The sequence below is a fragment of the Papio anubis genome, chromosome 1 (genome assembly GCF_008728515.1).
Source record: "Papio anubis isolate 15944 chromosome 1, Panubis1.0, whole genome shotgun sequence".
Taxonomy (NCBI): Eukaryota; Metazoa; Chordata; class Mammalia; order Primates; family Cercopithecidae; genus Papio; species Papio anubis.
In genome coordinates this window covers 130173324-130192896 of record NC_044976.1, presented here as the reverse complement: position 1 = coordinate 130192896, position 19573 = coordinate 130173324, and the positions used below count along the sequence as shown (strand labels likewise).

The 19573-nt window shown below is 38.0% G+C and overlaps 1 long non-coding RNA gene across 1 annotated transcript; it reads right to left on the bottom strand.

The window, feature by feature from the left end:
* Positions 1–2471: 2471 nt before the first annotated feature.
* LOC103877065 lies at positions 2472–18005 on the bottom strand. The gene is made up of 4 exons (XR_636615.4): positions 17670–18005; positions 16403–16622; positions 2831–3138; positions 2472–2628 (listed from the first exon to the last, which is right to left on the bottom strand). It is a non-coding gene; the product is annotated as an uncharacterized LOC103877065 (long non-coding RNA).
* Between the last annotated feature and the right edge of the window lie 1568 nt (positions 18006–19573).

Genomic DNA, 19573 nt, shown 5'->3' with positions numbered 1-19573 from the left:
TGACAAAAACAAGCAATGGGGAAAGGATTCCCTATTTAATAAATAGTACTGGGAAAACTGGCTAGCCATATGCAGAAAACTGAAACTGGATCCCTTCCTTACACCTTATACAAAAATTAACTCAAGATGGATTAACGACTTAAATGTAAAGCTCAAAACCATAAAAATCCTAGAAGAAAACGTAGGCAATACCATTCAGGACATAGGAATGGGCAAAGTCTTCATGACTAAAACACCAAAAACAATTGCAACAAAAGCCAAAATTGACAAATGGGATCTAATCAAACTAAAGGGCTTCTGCACGGCAAAATAAACTATCATCAGAGTAAACAGGCAACCTACAGAATGGGAGAAAATGTTTGCAAGTTACCCATCTGACAAAGGTCTAATATCCAGAATCTAAAAGGAACTTAAACAAATTTACAAGAAAAAATTGAATGACCCCATCAAAAAGTGGGCAAAGGATATGAACAGACACCTCTCAAAATAAGACATTTATGCTGCCAACAAACATATGAATAAAAGCTCATCATCACTGGACATTAGAGAAATGCACATCAAAACCACAATGAGGTACCATCTCGTGCCAGTTAGAATGGCGATTATTAAAAAGTCAGGAAACAACAGATGCTGGTGAGGCTGTGGAGAAATAGGAAGGTTTTTATACTGTTGGTGGGACTGTAAATCAGTTCAACCATTGTGGAAGACAGTGTGGCGATTCCTCAAGGATCTAGAACCAGAAATACCATTTGACCCAGCAATCCCATTTCTGGGTATATACCTGAAGGATTATAAATCATTCTACTATAAGGATACATGCACATGTATGTTTACTGCAGCACTATTTACAATAGCAAAGACTTGGAGCCAACCCAGATGCTCATCAATGATAGACTGCATAAAGAAAATGTGACACATATACACCATGGAATACTATACAGCCATAAAAAAGAATGAACTCATGTCCTTTGCAGGGACATGGATGAAGCTGGAAGTCATCATTCTCATCAAACTAACATAGGAGCAGAAAACCAAACACCACATTTTCTCACTCATAAGTGGGAACTGAACAATGAGAACACATGGACACAGCGAGGGAAATATCATACACTGGGGCCTGTCAGGGGCTGGGAGGCAAGGGGAGGGAGAGCATTAGAACAAATGCCTAGTGCACGTGGGTCTTAAAACCTAGATGATGGGTTGACAGGTGCAGCAAACCACCATGGCACATGTAAACCTATGTAACAAACCTGCACATTCTGTACATGTATCCCAGAACTTAAAGTAAAAAAAAAAAAAAAAAAAAAAAAAAAAAAGATGGTCCTTGCAGGCCCCATTGAAACAATGACATTTGGGTAAACTTGATGGAGATGAAGGAGATGACCAGGTAGATTTCTTGGGGAAGAACATTCCAGGCAGGGGGAATAGCTAGTGCAAAGGCCTTAAGGTGGGAGTGTGCCTGATGGGTTTGAGGAAAAGCAAGAAAACCTGTGTCACTAGAGCAGATTAAGGGTAAAAATCCAGAGAAATGGGGCACAATAGAGGAAAATCATGGAGGGAATTGAAGGCCACTATAGAAGATTTTGGCCGAGTGACATGGAAGTCATTGAAGGTAATTATTTTTTTCCCTTAAGAATAATAGAAAGAACTTTCTGTTTTATGAAGCATTTAAGGATAAGTTGCCGATGTGATACCCTATTACTTGTGCTATGGTTTGAATGTATGTGTCCCCCCCAAATTCGTATGTTGGAATCTAAGACCCTGTGTGATGGTATTAAGAGGTTGGGCTTTTAGGGGGTGATTAAGTCATAAGGGCTCCATCCTCAAGAATAGATTACTGACCTTATAAAAGGGGTCAAGAGAATTAGCTAGGCCTGTTCCCTTTTCCATTTCTCCTGCCATGTGATGACACCATGTTTGGGGCACCATCTTGGAAGTAGAGACTGGGCCCTCACCAGATACTAAACCTTCTGCCACCTTGATCTGGTACTTCTCTCCCAGCCTCTAGAGCTGAGATAAATACATTTCTATTATTTATAAATTACCTAGTTTTTGGTATTTCCATTTCAACAGGAATGGAAACTCAGACTGCTCATGGCACTGCGTGTCTAAGACAACCCTCAAACACTTTAATGTATAATTTCTACAAGCAAGGATATTTTCCTTTACAACTACATAACAACAATCAAAATTAAAAAAATTAGCACCAGTATATTAGTACCATCTTATCCCCAGACCCTCTGCAAATTCACTAATTGTTCCAAATATGTCCTTTTAAAGCAAAAGTACCCAATATAGATCACACATTGCATTTAGTTAACCATGTCTCTTTAGACTCCTTCATTCTGAAAGAGTTCTTCAAATTGTCTTGACGTTCATGACATTGGCACTTCTGCAGATTACAGGCCAATTGCTTTGGAGAATGTTCCTCTTTTGGGGTTTGTTGGGGTGCTCCTTTGTGATTAGAATCAGGTGAGGTATTTTTTGGCAGTAATGTCACAGAGTAGTTGCATTTTTATCCTCATTACATCTAGTCAGTGTTACACAATTTGAATTTGTCCTATTATTACAAACGAATGCACATCTGGACGCTTGCTGCTTGCAGAATCCAATTAACAAGAGTATGGTCTGGAAGAAAGAAAGTGGTTTTATTAACCAAAACTAGTACTGGGGAGGTGGCCAGATTTCCAACCAAAGCAACCACTTTGAACTTCTGGGGAGAAGGCAGGGTTTCAAAATGAAGGGACTTGACAGGGGAGACATACAGGAGTTGTGCTGAGCTCAGGTCCTGTGTGTCTTGTTTCAATGGCTATCTTTGGTCTCAGTCTACCTGGAGCGTGGGCTGGCATCATCTCAACAATGGCCATGTTGTTGACTAGCTGCCTTGAGTTAATCGCTGGAATTCTGCAGCTGGATTTCTAGGCTTTGTCTGTCTGAAGATTAGCCCCTGGAACTTCTAAGTAAGCATATAATTAGACACAAGCATACAGTTAGATAAATGTGCATGGTGTAAGAGTGTATGGTGAGAAAGGGAGCAACCTGGTGTTTTAAAGAAAGTACACTTCAAGGCTGTATGTTAAGACTAAGGAGAAGAAAAACAAGGTTTCTACTGTAAGCTTCAAGGTTGCATCTTGTGACCTAAGAAAAAGAAAAAGAAAAGTTTTAAAAATCCATTTTGAAGTTAAGCTGCCTGATTATGTTATTGACGATACTAAATTTGATCACTTAACTAATGTGGTATCTGCTAGGTTTCACCACTCTAAAGTTATACATTTCCTCTTTGTAATTAACAAGGATTTTGGGGGAGATACCTTAAGAGTATGTAAATCTTTTCCTCGTCAGACTTTCACTGACTAGTTTTATTCATTTTCCAACTACAGGTGACCCTTGAACAATGTGGGAGTTAGGTCCCCACCCCATACCCCTATAGTCAAAAATTTGCATATAACTTTTTACTTCCCAGAAACTTAACTATTGACAGCCTACTATTGACCAGAAGGCTTTCAATAATGTAAATAATTGCTTAACATGTATCTTGTATGTTATATGTATTATATACTGTATCCCTACAATAAAGTAAGTTCGAGAAAAGAAAATGTTATTAAGAAATTAATAAAGAGGGCTGGGCACGGTGGCTCACGCCTGTAATCCCAGCACTTTGGGAGGCCGAGGCGGGCGGATCACGAGGTCAGGAGATGGAGACCGTCCTGGCTAACACGGTGAAACCCCGTCTCTACAAAAAATACAAAAATTAGCTGAGTGTGGTGGCGGGTGCCTGTAGTCCCAGCTACTCCGGAGGCTGAGGCAGGAGAATGGATGAACCATGGAGGTGGAGGTTGCAGTGAGCTGAGATCACGCCATTGCACTTCAACCTGGGTGACAGAGCAAGACTCCATCTCAAAAAAAAAAAAAAGGGGGAAAAAAAGAGAAAATGTATTTACTATTCATTAAGTGGAGGTGGATCATTGCAAAGGTCTTCATCCTCACTATCTTCATGTTGAATAGACTGAGGAAGAGGAGGAAGGGGAGGGATTGGTTTTGTCTCAGGGGTGACAGAGGTGGAAGAAAATCTGTGTATAATTGTACCTACACAGTACAACCCCCTGCTATTCAAGGGTGAACCATAGTTTATATGTCTGTACATGGATATTGCTTATAGCAGTGATGAGCTGCATTCAACATCAGTTTTATTTTCTTCTCCTCTCTAAAAAATGTAATTGCTGAGAAATCTTGTTCATGTGAAGAAGTAGATGGCATCAGAACAATTATGCTAGTTCCTTTGCTTAATTCTTTGAAATCCTTCCAGGTTATATGGCCCAAATTATAAATTCTCTATCATAAAAGTTACATATAATATTCTATCAGGGACAGATTTTCTACATTTGCTGAAAACAAAGAAATAAAAAGCCACGTGACTTGCAAAAAGATGTTTTCCAAATTTTGATTTTTTGGAATTATGTTGATAACAGTTTACCAAGACTTAGCAAATGACCCTTAAACTTATTAAAATCTATTAGATGGCCTTTCATTTTTGTTTACTGCCTTTTAGAGGTAACTGTTTAACCTTGAAGGTTTAACAAAATTTAGATACAAATTTTAATATACCTTTGCTAATATAATATTTTGATAATATACATTTCTTATGTACTTTTTTGGGGAGCAGTGAAAAATCTGAGATCTAGGGATTTAACTCAATGTTTGGAAATTATCTACTATTTAATTTAGTGATGGTGGGTTACTAATTATGCCAGGACAACAGACAAACCTCGACTGCCCTGGGAAAACTGAGACATATGTTTACCTTATTTAATGAGCAAAGCCACTATTCATTGTCAAAGTAGTCAGCCAAATCAACTTCTTTTCTGTCAGAAAAAGTCTGACTCTGACTTCATATTCAATCCAAATAAACATGCTATTATGCATCCCCATGACAACCATCTTATTTCTGAATGCAGCAACTAGCTGGAGATCAGATGATCCCACTTCCTCACATATCAATTTAAAAAGATGCAAGTTTAACTCCCTTGATTTTGTAATATTTACAATTTAAATGGCAACATCCAATACTCCCTACAAGTCAAAACTCTACTTTTTGCAACCAAAGCTTGTTTATCAATAAAATCATGTTCTCAAGCTAAAACAAGTTTTCAAGCATGGGCAAAAGACATAAAACTTCATCCTTGCACAGTCATTGTAACAATCAGGACCAATTACAGAATTCGTGGGGCCCAGTATGAAATGAAAATGTAACAGTTTTTTGTTAAAAAAATTTAAGTCTTTCAAGATGGTGACAACTGAGTATTAAAGTCAGCATGGAATCTTTTAAGCACAAGGACCTTCTAAGAGCAGGGCTGGGTGTGTAACTGTATTGCTCTCATAGCCACAAAGCTGGCCTGGGCAACTATTTTGTTTATAGAGACCGTTAGTCCCATTTCTAGTGTAAGCCAAATAAATGTGAATAAAGGTTTTAAAAATTTAAAAATAATATCATGAAGTACTCTTTGCATGCAGTTTCTTCTCTATAAATATAAATACAATTAACTGGGAATGTTTGGAAACATCTGTGGATTTTCCTACTGGTAAGGCATACTTTGTCTACCACAATCTTTATTATAATCTGGTGAGCAATTTCTCAGTGCCACAGTTTCCTCATCTGTAAAATGGAGATAATGTTGTATTTACTTCCAGTTGGAAGGATTATTTGGGTTAATATGAGAATGCATGTAGAACAATGTCTGGCATGTGGTTAGTGCTATAGAACTGTTTGCTGTTGTCATTATTATCATCATTACAATTATTATTTGGTTATTTCATTCATTATTTAAACTACAATAATGTCAGAAAAGGGAATGTATATAAGGACAATGTAAAATTGCAGTTGGCATGTAAAATCTTTTCCCCTATCAACAGTGTAGTAGCTATTATCATAGTTTCCACATTTATGTAAAATTTTGTTTTTTAGTAGGAAAATGGTGAAACTAGTTAGCAATGCTAATCTTTATGAGGCTAAGCCAACCCCAATAATCGAATTTAAATGTTAAGCTTACTGATAATTTTTCTAGTGCCCTTAGCTTTCCTCACAAAGAATTAATTGATTTAATTTTAGAATCTGAACATTCTGTAAATAAATTACTGTATATTACATTAGAGATATTTCTCATAGTATTGTTTGACAATATTTTGTGTGAAGAACACAAGTAGAATGGTGATTATTAGAAAGAATAACATGTTCTATGTAATATTCGCTGTGTTTAGTATTGGTGTTTTGCTTTCAGTTCTACTTTGGTAGTCCTTGGAACTTTGAAAAACTTTCCTTGTGTTTTTATTAGAACTTGATGCTTGTTTTTGTCTTGAGAAAAATTTAATAATTGAATAATTAAATTAGTAAATCAAATCACCATTTTCCATAATGATTCTAATAACTAGTATATATTTTATACAAAATAAGTCAATTGTTTTCTCCAGCATTACTGAGGTATAATTGACAAATACAAAATGAATATATTTAAGGTATACAAGGTGATTTTTTAAAATTATACTTTAAGTTCTAGGGTACATGTGCACAATGTGCAGGTTTGTTTCCTATGTATACATGTGCCATATGGTGTGCTGCACCCACTAACTCGTCATTTACATTAGGTATATCTCCTAATGCTATCCCTCCCCGTTTCCCCCACCCCATGACAGGCCCAAGTGTGTGATGTTCCCCACCCTGTGTCCAAGTGTTCTCATTGTTCAATTCCCACCTATGATTGAGAACATGCAGTGTTTGGTTTTCTGTCCTTGCGATAGTTTGCTCAGAATGATAGTTTCCAGCTTCATCCATGTCCCTACAAAGGACATGAACTCATCCTTTTTTATGGCTGCATAGTTTTCCATGGTGTATATGTGCCACATTTTCTTAATCCAGTCTATTATTGATGGACATTTGGGTTGGTTCCAAGTCTTTGCTATTGTGAACAGCACCGCAGTAAACATATGTGTGCATGTGTCTTTATAGCAGCATGATTTATAATCCTTTGGGTATATGCCCAGTAATGGGATCGCTGGGTCAAATGGTATTTCTAGTTCTAGATCCTTGAGGAATTGCTACACTGTCTTCCCCAATGACTGAACTAATTTACACTCCCACCAACAGTGTAAAAGTGTTCCTATTTCTCCACATCCTCTCCAGCACCTGTTGTTTCCTGACCTTTTAATGATCGCCATTCTAACTAGCATGAGATGGTATCTCATTGTCATTTTGATTTGCATTTCTCTGATGGCCAGTGATGATGAGCATTTTTCCATGTGTCTGTTGGCTGCATAAATGTCTTCTTTTGAGAAGTGTCTGTTCATATCCTTTGCCCACTTTTTGATGGGATTGTTTGATTTTTTCTTGTAAATTTGTTTAAGTTCTTTGTAGATTCTGGATGTTAGCCCTTTGTCAGATGGGTAGATTGTAAAAATTTTCTCCCATTCTGTAGGTTGCCCATTCACTCTGATAGTAGTTTCTTTTGCTGTGCCAAAGCTCTTTAGTTTAATTAGATCCCATTTGTCAATTTTGGCTTTTGTTGCCATTGCTTTTGGTGTTTTAGTCATAAAGTCCTTGCCCATGACTATGTCCTGAATGGTATTGCCTAGGTTTTCTTCTAGGGTTTTTATGGTTTTAGGTCTAACATTTAAGTCTTTAATCCACCTTGAATTAATTTTTGTATAAGGTTTAAGGAAGGGATCCAGTTTCAACTTTCTACATATGGCTAGCCAATTTTCCCAGCACCATTTATTAAATAGGAAATCCTTTCCACATTTCTTGTTTTCGTCAGGTTTGTCAAAGATCAGATGGTTGTAGATGTGTGGTATTATTTCTGAGGGCTCTGTTCTGTTCCATGGGTCTGTATCTCTGTTTTGGTACCAGTACCATGCTGTTTTGGTTACTGTAGCCTTGTAGTATAGTTTGAAACCAGGTAGCAGGATGCCTCCAGCTTTGTTCTTTTGGCTTAGGATTGTCTTGGAAATGCAGGCTTTTTTTTGGTTTCATATGAACTTTAAAGTAGTTTTTTCCAATTCTGAAGAAAGTCATTGGTAGCTTGATGGGGATTGGCATTGAACCTATAAATTACATTGAGCAGTATGGCCATTTTCACGATATTGATTCTTCCTATCCATGAGCATGGAATGCTCTTCCACTTCTTTGTGTCCTCTTTTGTTTTGTTGAGCAGTGGTTTGTAGTTCTCCTTGAAGAGGTCCTTCACATCCCTTGTAAGTTGGATTCCTAGGTATTTTATTCTCTTTGAAGCTATTGTGAATGGGAGTTCACTCATGATTTGGCACTCTGTTTGTCTGTTACTGGTGTATAGGAATGCTTGTGATTTTTTCGCATTGATTTTGTATCCTGAGACTTTGCTAAGTTGCTTATCAGCTTAAGGAGATTTTGGGCTGAGATGAAGGGGTTTTCTAAATATACAATGATGTCATCTGCAAACAGGGACAATTTGACTTCCTCTTTTCCTACTTGAATACCCTTTATTTCTTTCTGATTGCCCTGGCCAGAACTTCCCACATTATGTTGATTAGGAGTGGTGAGAGAGGGCATCCCTGTCTTATGCCCATTTTCAAAGGGAATGCTTCCAGTTTTTGCCCATTCAGTATGATACTGGCTGTGGGTTTGTCATAAATAGCTCTTATTATTTTGAAATATGTCCCATCAATACCTAGTTTATTGAGAGTTTTTAGCATGAAGTGCTGTTGAATTTTGTCAAAGGCCTTCTCTTTATCTATTGAGATAGTCATGTGGTTTTTGTCTTTGGTTCTGTTTATATGATGGATTATGCTTACTGATTTGTGTATGTTGAACCAGCCTTGCATCCCAGAGATGAAGCCAGCTTGATTGTGATGGATAAGCTTTTTGATGTGCTGCTGGATTCAGTTTGCCAGTATTTTATTGAGGATTTTTGCATCAATGCTCATCAGGGATATTGGTCTAAAATTCTCTTTTTTTGTTGTGTCTCTGTCAGGCTTTGGTATCAGGATGATGTTGGCCTCATAAAATGAGTTAGGGAGGATTCCCTCTTTTCCTATTGATTGGAATAGTTTCAGAAGGAATGGTACCAGATCCTGGTTGTACCTCTGGTAGAATTCGGCTGTGAATCTATCTGGTCCTCGACTTTTTTTGGTTGACAGGCTATTAATTATTGCCTCAATTTCAGAGCCTGTTATTAGTCTCTTCAGATGTTCAACTTCTTCCTGGTTTATTCTTGGGAGGCTGTATGTGTCCAGGAATTTATCCATTTTTTCTAGATTTTCTAGCTTATTTGCGTAGAGGTGTTTATAGTATTCTCTGATGGTATTTTGTATTTCTGTGGGATCAGTAGTGATATCCCCTTTATCATTTTTTATTGCATCTATTTGATTCTTCTCTCTTTTCTTCTGTATTAGTCTTGCTAGTGGTTTATCAATTTTGTTGATCTTTTCAAAAAACCAGCTCCTGGATTCATTGATTTTTTTGAAGGGTTTTTTGTGTCTCTGTCTTCTTCAGTTCTGCTCTGATCTTAGTTATTTCTTGCCTTCTGCTAGCTTTTGAATGTGTTTGCACTTGCTTCTCTAGTTCTTTTAATTGTGATGTTAAGGTGTCAATATTAGATCTTTCCTGCTTTCTCTTGTGGGCATTTAGTGCTATAAATTTCCCTCTACACCCAGAGATTCTGGTACGTTGTGTCTTTGTTCTCATTGGTTTCAAAGAACATCTTTATTTCTGCCTTCATTTCGTTATGTACCTGGTAGTCATTCAGGAGCAGGTTGTTCAGTTTCCATGTAGTTGAGTGGTTTTGAGTGAGTTTCTTAATCCAGAGTTCTAGTTTGATTGCACTGTGGTCTGAAAGACAGTTGCGACAGTTGGTTATAATTTCTGTTCTTTTACATTTGCTGAGGAGTGCTTTACTTCCAACTATGTGGTCAATTTAGGAACAAGTGTGATATGGTGCTGAGAAGAATGTATATTCTGTTGATTTGGGGTGGAGAGTTCTGTAGACAACTATTAGGTCCACTTGGTGCAGAGCTGAGTTCAATTCCTGGATATCCTTGTTAACTTTCTGTCTCTTTGATCGTCTAATGTTGACAGGGGGGTGTTAAAGTCTCCCATTATTATTGTGTGGGAGTCTAAGTCTCTTTGTAGGTCTCTAAGGACTTGCTTTATGAATCTAGGTGCTACTGTGTTGGGTGCATATATATTTAGGATAGTTAGCTCTTCTTATTGAGTTGATCCCTTTACCTTTATGTAATGGCCTTGTCTCTTTTGATCTTTGTTGGTTTAAAGTCTGTTTTATCAAAGACTAGCATTGCAACCCCTGCTTTTTTTTGTTTTCCATTTGCTTGGTAGATCTTCCTCCATCCCTTTATTTTGAGCCTATGTGTGTCTCTGCACATGAGATGGATCTCCTGAATATAGCACACTGATGGGTCTTGACTCTTTATCCAATTTGCCAGTCTGTATCTTTTAATTGGATCATTTAGCCCATTTACATTTAAGGTTAATATTGTTATGTGTGAATATGATCCTGTCATTATGATGTTAGCTGGTTATTTTGCTCATTAGTTGATGCATTTCTTCATAGCATCGATGGTCTTTACAATTTGGCATGTTTTTGCAGTGGCTGGTACCGGTTATTACTTTCCATGTTTAGTGCTTCCTTCAGGAGCTCTTTTAAGGGAGCCCTGGGGGTGACAAAATCTCTCAGCATTTGCTTGTCTTGTAAAGGATTTTATTTCTCCTTCACTTATGAAGCTTAGTTTGGCTGGTTATGAAATTCTGGCTTGAAAATGCTTTTCTTTAAGAATGTTGAATATTGGCCCCGCTCTCTTCTGGCTTGTAGAGTTTCTGCCGAGAGATCTGCTGTTAGTCTGATGGACTTCCCTTTGTGGGTAACCCAACCTTTCTCTCTGGCTGCTCTTAATATTTTTTGCTTCATTTCAACTTTGGTGAATCTGGCAATTATGTGTCTTGGAGTTGCTCTTCTCAAGGAATATCTTTGTGGCATTCTCTGTATTTCCTGAATTTGAATGTTGGCCTGCCTTGCTAGGTTGGGGAAGTTCTCCTGGATAATATCCTGAAAAATATTTTCCAACTTGGTTCCATTCTCCCCGTCACTTTCAGGTACATCAATCAGACATATATTTGGTCTTTTCACATCGTCCCATATTTCTTGGAGGCTTTGTTCATTTCTTTTTACTCTTTTTTCTCTAAACTTCTCTTCTCACTTCATTTCATTCATTTGATTTTCAATCACTGATACCCTTTTTTCCACTTGATCAAATCAGCTACTGAAGCTTGTGCATGCATCACGTAGTTCTCGTGCCATGGTTTTCGGCTCCATCAGATCATTTAAAGTCTTCTCTACACTGTTTATTCTAGTTAACCATTTGTCTAATCTTTTTTCAAAGTTTTTAGCTTCTTTGTGATGGATTCGAACATCCTCCTTTAGCTCAGAGAAGTTTGTTATTATCGATTGTTTGAAACTTTCTTCTCTCAACTTGTCAAAGTTGTTCTCCATCCAGCTTTGTTCCATTGCTGGCGAGGAGCTGCTTTCCTTTGGAGAAGGTGCTCTGATTTTCAGAATTTTCAGCTTTTCTGCTCTGGTTTCTCCCTATCTTTGTGGTTTTATCTACCTTTGGTCTTTGATGATAGTGACATACAGATGGGGTTTTGGTGTCGATGCCCTTTCTGTTTGTTAGTTTTCCTTCTAACAGTTAGGACCATCAGCTGCAGGTCTGTTGGAGTTTGCTGGAAGTCCACTCCAGACCCTGTTTGTGTGGGTATCACCAGGAGAGGCTGCAGAACAGCAAATATTGCAGAATGGAAAATATTGCTGCCTGATCCTTCCTCTGGAAGCTTCATCTCAGAGGGGCACTGGGCTGTATGAGGTGTCAGTAGGCCCCTACTGGGAGGTGCCTCCCAGTTAGTCCACTTGGGGGTCAGGGACCACTTGAGGAGGCAGTCCATCCGTTTTCAGATCTCAAACTCCATGCTGGGAGAACCATTACTCTCTTCAAAGCTGTCAGACAGGGACGTTTAAGTCTGCAGAAGTTTCTGCTGCCTTTGGTTCAGCTATGCCTTGCCTCCAGAGGTGAAGTCTACAGAGGCAGGCAGGTCTCCTTGAGCTGCGGTGGGCTCCACCCAGTTTGAGCTTCCCAGCAGCTTTGTTTACCTACTCAAACCTCAGCAATGGCGGACACCCCTCCCCCAGCCTCGCTGCCACCTTGCAGTTGGATCTTAGACTCCTGTGCTGGCAGTAAGCAAGGCTCCATGGGCGTGGGATCCTCTGAGCCAGGCACGGAATATAATCTCCTGGTGTGCTGTTTGCTAAGACTGTTGGAAAAGTGCAGTATTAGGGTGGGAGTGTCCCGATTTTCCAGGTACCATCAGTCACAGCTTCCCTTGGCTAGGAAAGAGAATTCCCGGACCCCTTCCGCTTCCTGGGTGAAGTGATGCCCCACCCTGCTTCGTCTCATGCTCCGTGGGCTGCATCCACTGTCTGACAAGCCCCAGTGAGATGAACCTGCTACCTCAGTTGGGAATGCAGAAATCACCCGTCTTCTGCATTGCTCACACTGGGAGCTGTAGACTGGAGCTGTTCCTATTCAGCCATCTTGGAACCTCCCTACCAGAACTTGACTCTTTTATAAAACCCCAAACTGCTGCTTTTTGTCATGTCCAGGAGAATCCTCATGTCTGTTTTCTTCAACACCTTGGTTTTTTCTTGTTGGGATCTTAGCTACAGATTGGCACATTTTAAAACATTTAAATCTTATATAATGTAAACTCCTCTGACTAGAAAATGACAGTGCACTTCAAATTTGCAATCAAATTTGTGTGAAATGTATCTGTATTAGAAAACAAAGTACCACAAACAGTGGCTTAAAACAACAGAAATTAATTTTCTCACAGGCTAGAAATCTGAAATCAAGATGTGAGCAGGGCCATGCCTCCTCTGAAGGCTGTAGGGAAATCCTTCCTTGTGTTTTTCTAGCTTTTAGTGGCTTGCTGGCAATCTTTGGCATTCCAGCAGCCTCGCTCCAATTGCTGCCTTTATTGTCACATGGTGTTCTCCCTGTGTCCCTGTGTCTTCCCGTCACCATCTTCCTATGAGAACACCAGTCATATTGGATTGGGGCCCACTCTACTTCAGTATGACCTCATCTTAACTAATTACATTGGTAACAATTCTATATCCAGATAGGCTCACATTCTGAAGTACTGGAGGTTAGAATTTTAATATCTATTTTTAAAGGACCTAGTTCAACCCATCAAAACTCCTAATTCAATTTTTTTTGATGTGGAGTCTCACTCTTGTTGCCCAGGCTAGAATGCGTTGGTGTGATCTCAGCTCACTGCAACCTTCTCCTCCCAGGTTCAAGCAATTCTCCAGTCTCAGTCTCCCGAGTACCTGGAATTACAGGGACCCACCATCATGCCCGGCTAATTTTTTTATTTTTAGTAGAGATGAGATTTCACCGTGTTGGCCTGGCTGGTCTCGAACTCCTGACCTCAGGTGATCCACCTGCTTCAGCCTCCCAAAGTGCTGGGATTACAGGTGTGAGCCACTGCATCTGGCTGCAAAAATGTGTATATCAAAAAATAAATTTTGCTACAGAATGTTAGTAGCATTAAATTATTCAAATATTGGAAATACATCACAATATTTTTCATTATAACTAAATATACAAAAGAATTTTGTTGATGAATACTTAATTTTATATTTTCAAAGAATGCATCTTAGTAATTAGATTTGCACTTCCAAAGACTATTATGAAAACCACTAAGTTATAAATTATGGAAAGAATCTTGTGCATAGGTTATTAAAATCAGCAAAGTCCGAATTAAAATGATACAGGTAGAAATTTATAAAATTATAAAAAATGACATACAAATTTTGCTCTTTCTTGTTACTTAATTTATGTGATGTGAGGCTAAAACTTTAGGAAGCAAGATGTACCATAAAAAGCATGATATTTCTTCAGAAAATGTATGTGAACACATATATCTAATTCTGGAGTTTGGCTTTTGAGTGTAAGTAAATCGGAATTATGTATTAATATCAGAAATCGTCCCACTAACTTTATTAGACATTGTGTTTGAGCTTTATCCATTTGAAGAGAAAGGCATATGCTCTTAAGGCTAAGTAATCTGAAAGCTACCATTGGTTGTGTTTTGTTTTTTTTAATAGTAGAGTGAGAGAAAGGTCATCAAGAAACAGGAGCAAGGGAAGAACAGCTTCTGAGAAGGCTTAGGAACAGATGTGTGCTCAGATGGCTCAGTTCTGGAAACAAGTTACATGGAATCCAAGGATCTAGAAATGGATTTCCAACTGGATTTGGAAATTCTTTGTGCATCCAAATATCATTTGAGTGTCTTTGCTTAGCTAAACCTATGTCACATGTGGAGCTTTAGCAGCAAAAGTTCTGGGCAATGTAGTTTTTAACTTTGCAAGTATGACAGATTAGGAGGGTAAGCTAGAGGAGAATGTGGTCTTGAGTGAACCAAATTAGTTTACAGAATTTGCCACCTTGGACTTCCAGGGGAATTACCAACAAAGTTGCCCTGTGCTTCATGCCGTACAGGCTCAACACTAAGTCTGTGGTGTGTATCTGATACAGAACACTGTGCTTTATAAATCTCCTGGAATTGGAGTAGCTTGGCCATGGGTATATAGTCTAAGTCCCCCTTCCTGTGAAGGATGTAAGATGACTCTTGAATCCTATAGCCAGAGGTGATGAAATGACCCTGATATGGTTTGGCTTTGTGTCCACCCAAATCTCATCTCGAATTGTAATCTTCACATGTTGGGGGAGTGACCTGGTGGGGGTGACTGAATCATGCGGGCAGATTTCCACCTTGTTGTTCTCGTGATAGAACTCTGATGAGATCTGGTTGTTTGATAAGTGTGTGGCCCTCTTCCTTTGCTCTTCATGTAAGATGTGCCTTGCTTTCCTTTCATTTTTTGTCTTGATTGTGTTTCCTGAGGCCTCCCCAGCCATGTGGAACTGTGGGCCAATTAAACCCCTTTTCTTTATAAATTACCCAGTCTCAGCTAGTTCTTTATAGCAGTGTGAAAATGAACCAATACAGACCTTATTGGTGAGTATAAGACTAAATCATAAAACTAGTAAAGAATGATGCCTGCAAATGACATTTGAAAAAATCCAGACAACTCTTTCTATGAGGGCTTTATCAGATTTCACGACACTTCTCAGGTTAGTTATTTTTATTTTCTTATGTCTATTTCATTGGAACTTATTGCAGAAACCAAAACCAAAAACAACATTTAAAGTGAAAATGTCTACGAATTTACTTGGAGGAGCAACAGCAAATAAGTGGAGTGGAACTAACGAGACACAGTGATTCTGTAGCTGATCGAGTGAGAAGCCCAGGAGACTGAGTAGGTCTTTGAAGAAGAGAGAGAACAGCTCAATCCAGAGTCTGCAAGGGGAATGTCAGGATTGTTGGTGTCTTAGGTCATCAATTATAAATAAGAGCATTGGGCAGGATGGTTGCAAAGCAGGCTTTCATCTGCTATTTATTAGTGAGCATTCCCTCATCATCACTGTTCTGGCAGATCTTCTGATCCCCACTATAGTGGATGTATTTCACGTGTCTTTTTGGACCTTTTTTTCTCATAACAGATCCCCTACGCAACATCCAAGGGTGGTTTCTGGCAGCCGTGTTTCTATGATGTGTTCTTAAATCCTGATGACAGCTGATTAGATCAACGGTGATCTCCTGACCTAATCTGGATGGGTGGATTATTCCTCTATTTATAATTTTGAATTAAAACTGAGAGGTTCTCCTTCAGTTTCAGCAGGATTGAAAGATGGAGAGAGAATTTCTTGTATTCCCAGTTCTAGTTCCTCATAAGAAATATCCTTTCAGTAAACCCTTTCAGATTTATGTAATCTGCTGCTCAAATTTCTACTATACAATATTTCTACCATGGCAGTCTACCACTAAGAGACTTACATTAGCAGTTTCAGGTGAAATAGCTGTTTGTTGAGGATTTCCAGGAATCCAACCTTTTTTCTGTAGATAGTTTCATGTCAGAATCTGGCATATGTTTTTCACCAGATCTTAAAGACAGAAAACCACTTGTAAGTGATCTCATAAGATTTGAAGTCTCTTTGGGAAAATTTCTCAATGCCAGCGTTTCTGCTATAACATAGCATGTTATGAAGTAACCTCTTGTTCTCCAAAGTTATGTAAAAGATAGCAGGTGTTATGGTTTGGAACGTATCGTTCAAAACTTATGCAATGATGTAACTGGAGCAGTTTCAAAAATAGCAATTATCTTGATAAAGCTATTATCATGAATAAGTTAAGACATAATACACCAAATATTGAACTTTATCTTAAAAAAGAACAGGTAAATCTCACCTGATAGGCATGTAAAGAAAGATTGAGTGATGGAGACATAAGGCCAGATATATCATGGTCAGAGGGTACAGCATGGTAGTTACTTCTAAGATGGAGCTCATGGCCAGATGGTCGGAGACGAAGAATATTCAGTTCCGTATTTCTCCAGCTGTCTGTGTTCCCCAGTATTAGTGTATTTTGTGATCATTGCTGGTACTTGGTTGTGGAAAATAGAAACTGGCTGAGAAAACAAAGATGCAATGTCTGTGTCACACTGCTCTCATCCCCCCACCTACCAGTCATAACTGACTTGTTTCATGTTACACAGAAACAAGTGCTATGGCCGAATAGAATATAGTGAAGACCAACAGGAGGTACTAGGGGGTCTTATCTTGAAGCTACATTTGAGTAGTAAGCACATTTTATTTATTTATTTTTTATTTAAATGGAGTCATCCCCTCCAGAACTGACTCTGGCTCTGTTAATAATATAAGAAAATGATGTAGAAGAAAGAAATGCTGCTCTAGAGAGTTCCCAGATGCCCTTCACCAAACTTTCCCTAATATTAACATCTGATCTTACCGTGGTACATTTGTCAAAACTGAAAAACAGCATTGGTACATTACTATGAACCAAACTCCAGTCTTTTTCCAGTTTTTACACTCACGTCCTTTACCTGTTTTAGGATTCAATCCAGGATACCGCATTACGTTTAGTCATTATGTGACTTCTGGTGTGTGACAGTTTCTCAGTCTTTCCTTGTTTTTTCATAACCTTGATAATTTTGAGGAGTACTGGTCAGGTATTTTGTAGAAAGTCAATTTGGGTTTCTCTGATGTTTGTCTTCTTATTAGACTGAAGTTGTGTTTTGGGGGATGAATTATCTGTTGTTTTAAATACCCATAAATGTAATAGATACATAGATAGATATTTAGATATGCTATATAATCTTGTTTTGAATTTTAAAAGCCAACTATGAGATACCATTTAAATAACTTTTTATAACTTATATTTTAAATTCAATATTGTTTTTGAGATATATCCTTTTGGAATTTTTTTGCTATAATGTGATACATGTGTTCCTGAAAATTCTCATCTTCTGCATAATCATGCACTAAAAATAACAGAGCTTGTGGGATAATTAGACCCATAGATAATTAGGTCTATAGATAACTAGGGACAGACCACTCAAAACCTATTCATTAAGACACCAGAGGGCCAACATGAACAGTAAAAATCCCACTGAAATTATTAGCATTATGAAGACTTCTCAGATATGTTCACCAACCTCACAACGAGTCACACTTTTGCAGCCTTCAGCCCAGGGCTCCCACAACCTCTTTTGAAGTGTATGCCTTTTGAGGGATATCACTTCTAATAGAGGCTGGCTTCACCAAAATTTAAAATCTGATAATGAGTGTAGCTTTAGTCATCAATAAAACAAAATTTTAACACAGAGAGAAATGTCATGGCAACTCTTTCATCAGCACTTGCAGCATCACAATAAAGCTTAACACCGTGTAATGCATAATAATTTCTGAAGCCATTAAACTATCTACTGTATGCACTAACAGTACTAGGTAGAATTTTCAGCCTTTATATTAAAATACTTACATATTACTAAGGATTTTTCTTTAATTGTGAGAAAGTGTGAACTTTATTTCTTTACTACATTACCTGTTAGGGAAGATGGTATATGAATAAATATAACTTATATGTTATACTGGCACTATTGTTTTATTTATGTAAGTTTTTATTTTCATATTTTAATTATGCATGGACTAATTTGCATCCAAACCCTTGTATTTGTTGGAGGGCAGGATATATACATATCTTTTCTATCCTTTTTAACTGTGGTACACCATTCCTTCATATGAATATGCATTTCCCAACTGAACAACATTTGAATTCCTTCTATTTGTTTTCCCAGTAACAAGCAGTGCTGCAAAGAATTTCCTTGTATATGTCTCTGAGGGAATTTTTATAGGTTATATTCCTAGAAGTAGAATTACTGGATCATAGGGTATGAATATATTTAATGGAACATATACATTAATTTGGGGAACATTAACACTATTATGTTGCTGGGTCACTCAATGGATGTGGTCTAGGTCTCCGTTTATTCATTTTTATGTTCTTTAGTAATATAATATCATATTTTATAAAAGTGTTGCACATTTCTGTAAGACCTACTTCCAGGTGCTCTATGAGTTTTATTGATAACGTGACTGGGATCTCTTATATGTTTTATTTTCCAGTTGGTTTCTGCTATAAAAATGAGTATCTTAGTGTGTTTTATGATTACCTTATACCAACACAAATGGTGAATTCCTGTTGATTCTAATAGTTTATGTGTAGATTTTCTAGGATTTTTAATATAGACCATCATATGTGTAAATTATTGTACACTTTTCTTCTTTTCTGATCATCAGACCACTTTTTTTTTCTCATATTGCTGCATTGGATTGGACAATGCAGTAGATTGATAGTAGGCATCTTGCCATACCCTTAACTCTAAAGGGAAGTTTCTAAAATTTCATTTTAAGTATGATATTTGCTGTAGGTTTTTAGTAGAAATTCTTTTTACTCTTAATTTAGTAAGAATGGAGAAATGATAAATTTAAAAACTTTGGCATCTATTGGAATGGTCTTATGATGTTGCTATTTAAGTCTGTCAAAGAAATACAAATTACATTGGTAGGTTTTTCTTATCTGAAACTATCCCTACATTTCTGAGGAAAACCCTTGAGATGTAAGTGCTAATTATTTTACTTTTTCCAAGATGACCCTCTGTAGCTGGCTACACAGAAAAGGTACTGGAATACTGTAAATCACAATGTAAACGGCTCAGGCAAACAATCCTTGTCAATCACAACACTTAGACACTTAGCCCTCAGTCACATCAGGGGATGGCTGTTGACTCTTGCTATGAATGTTTTTGTGCTTCATCCTTTCTAAGCTTGCCGAGTCATTTAGCTGCAACTGCAAGGTTTGGATCTCAGCCCCCAGCCACACCAGGGAAGGGCAGATGCCCCCTCAAACTATGAATGCTAGGTTGTCACACCGTATTGCTATGGTTTCATGGACTATGGTCACACCAGGGAAGAAGCCAGTACTTCTCTAATCTTGCAGCTTCATAGCTCAAGGATAGGGATCCCTCTCCTAGAGTCTGATATTCTGTGTTACCAGATC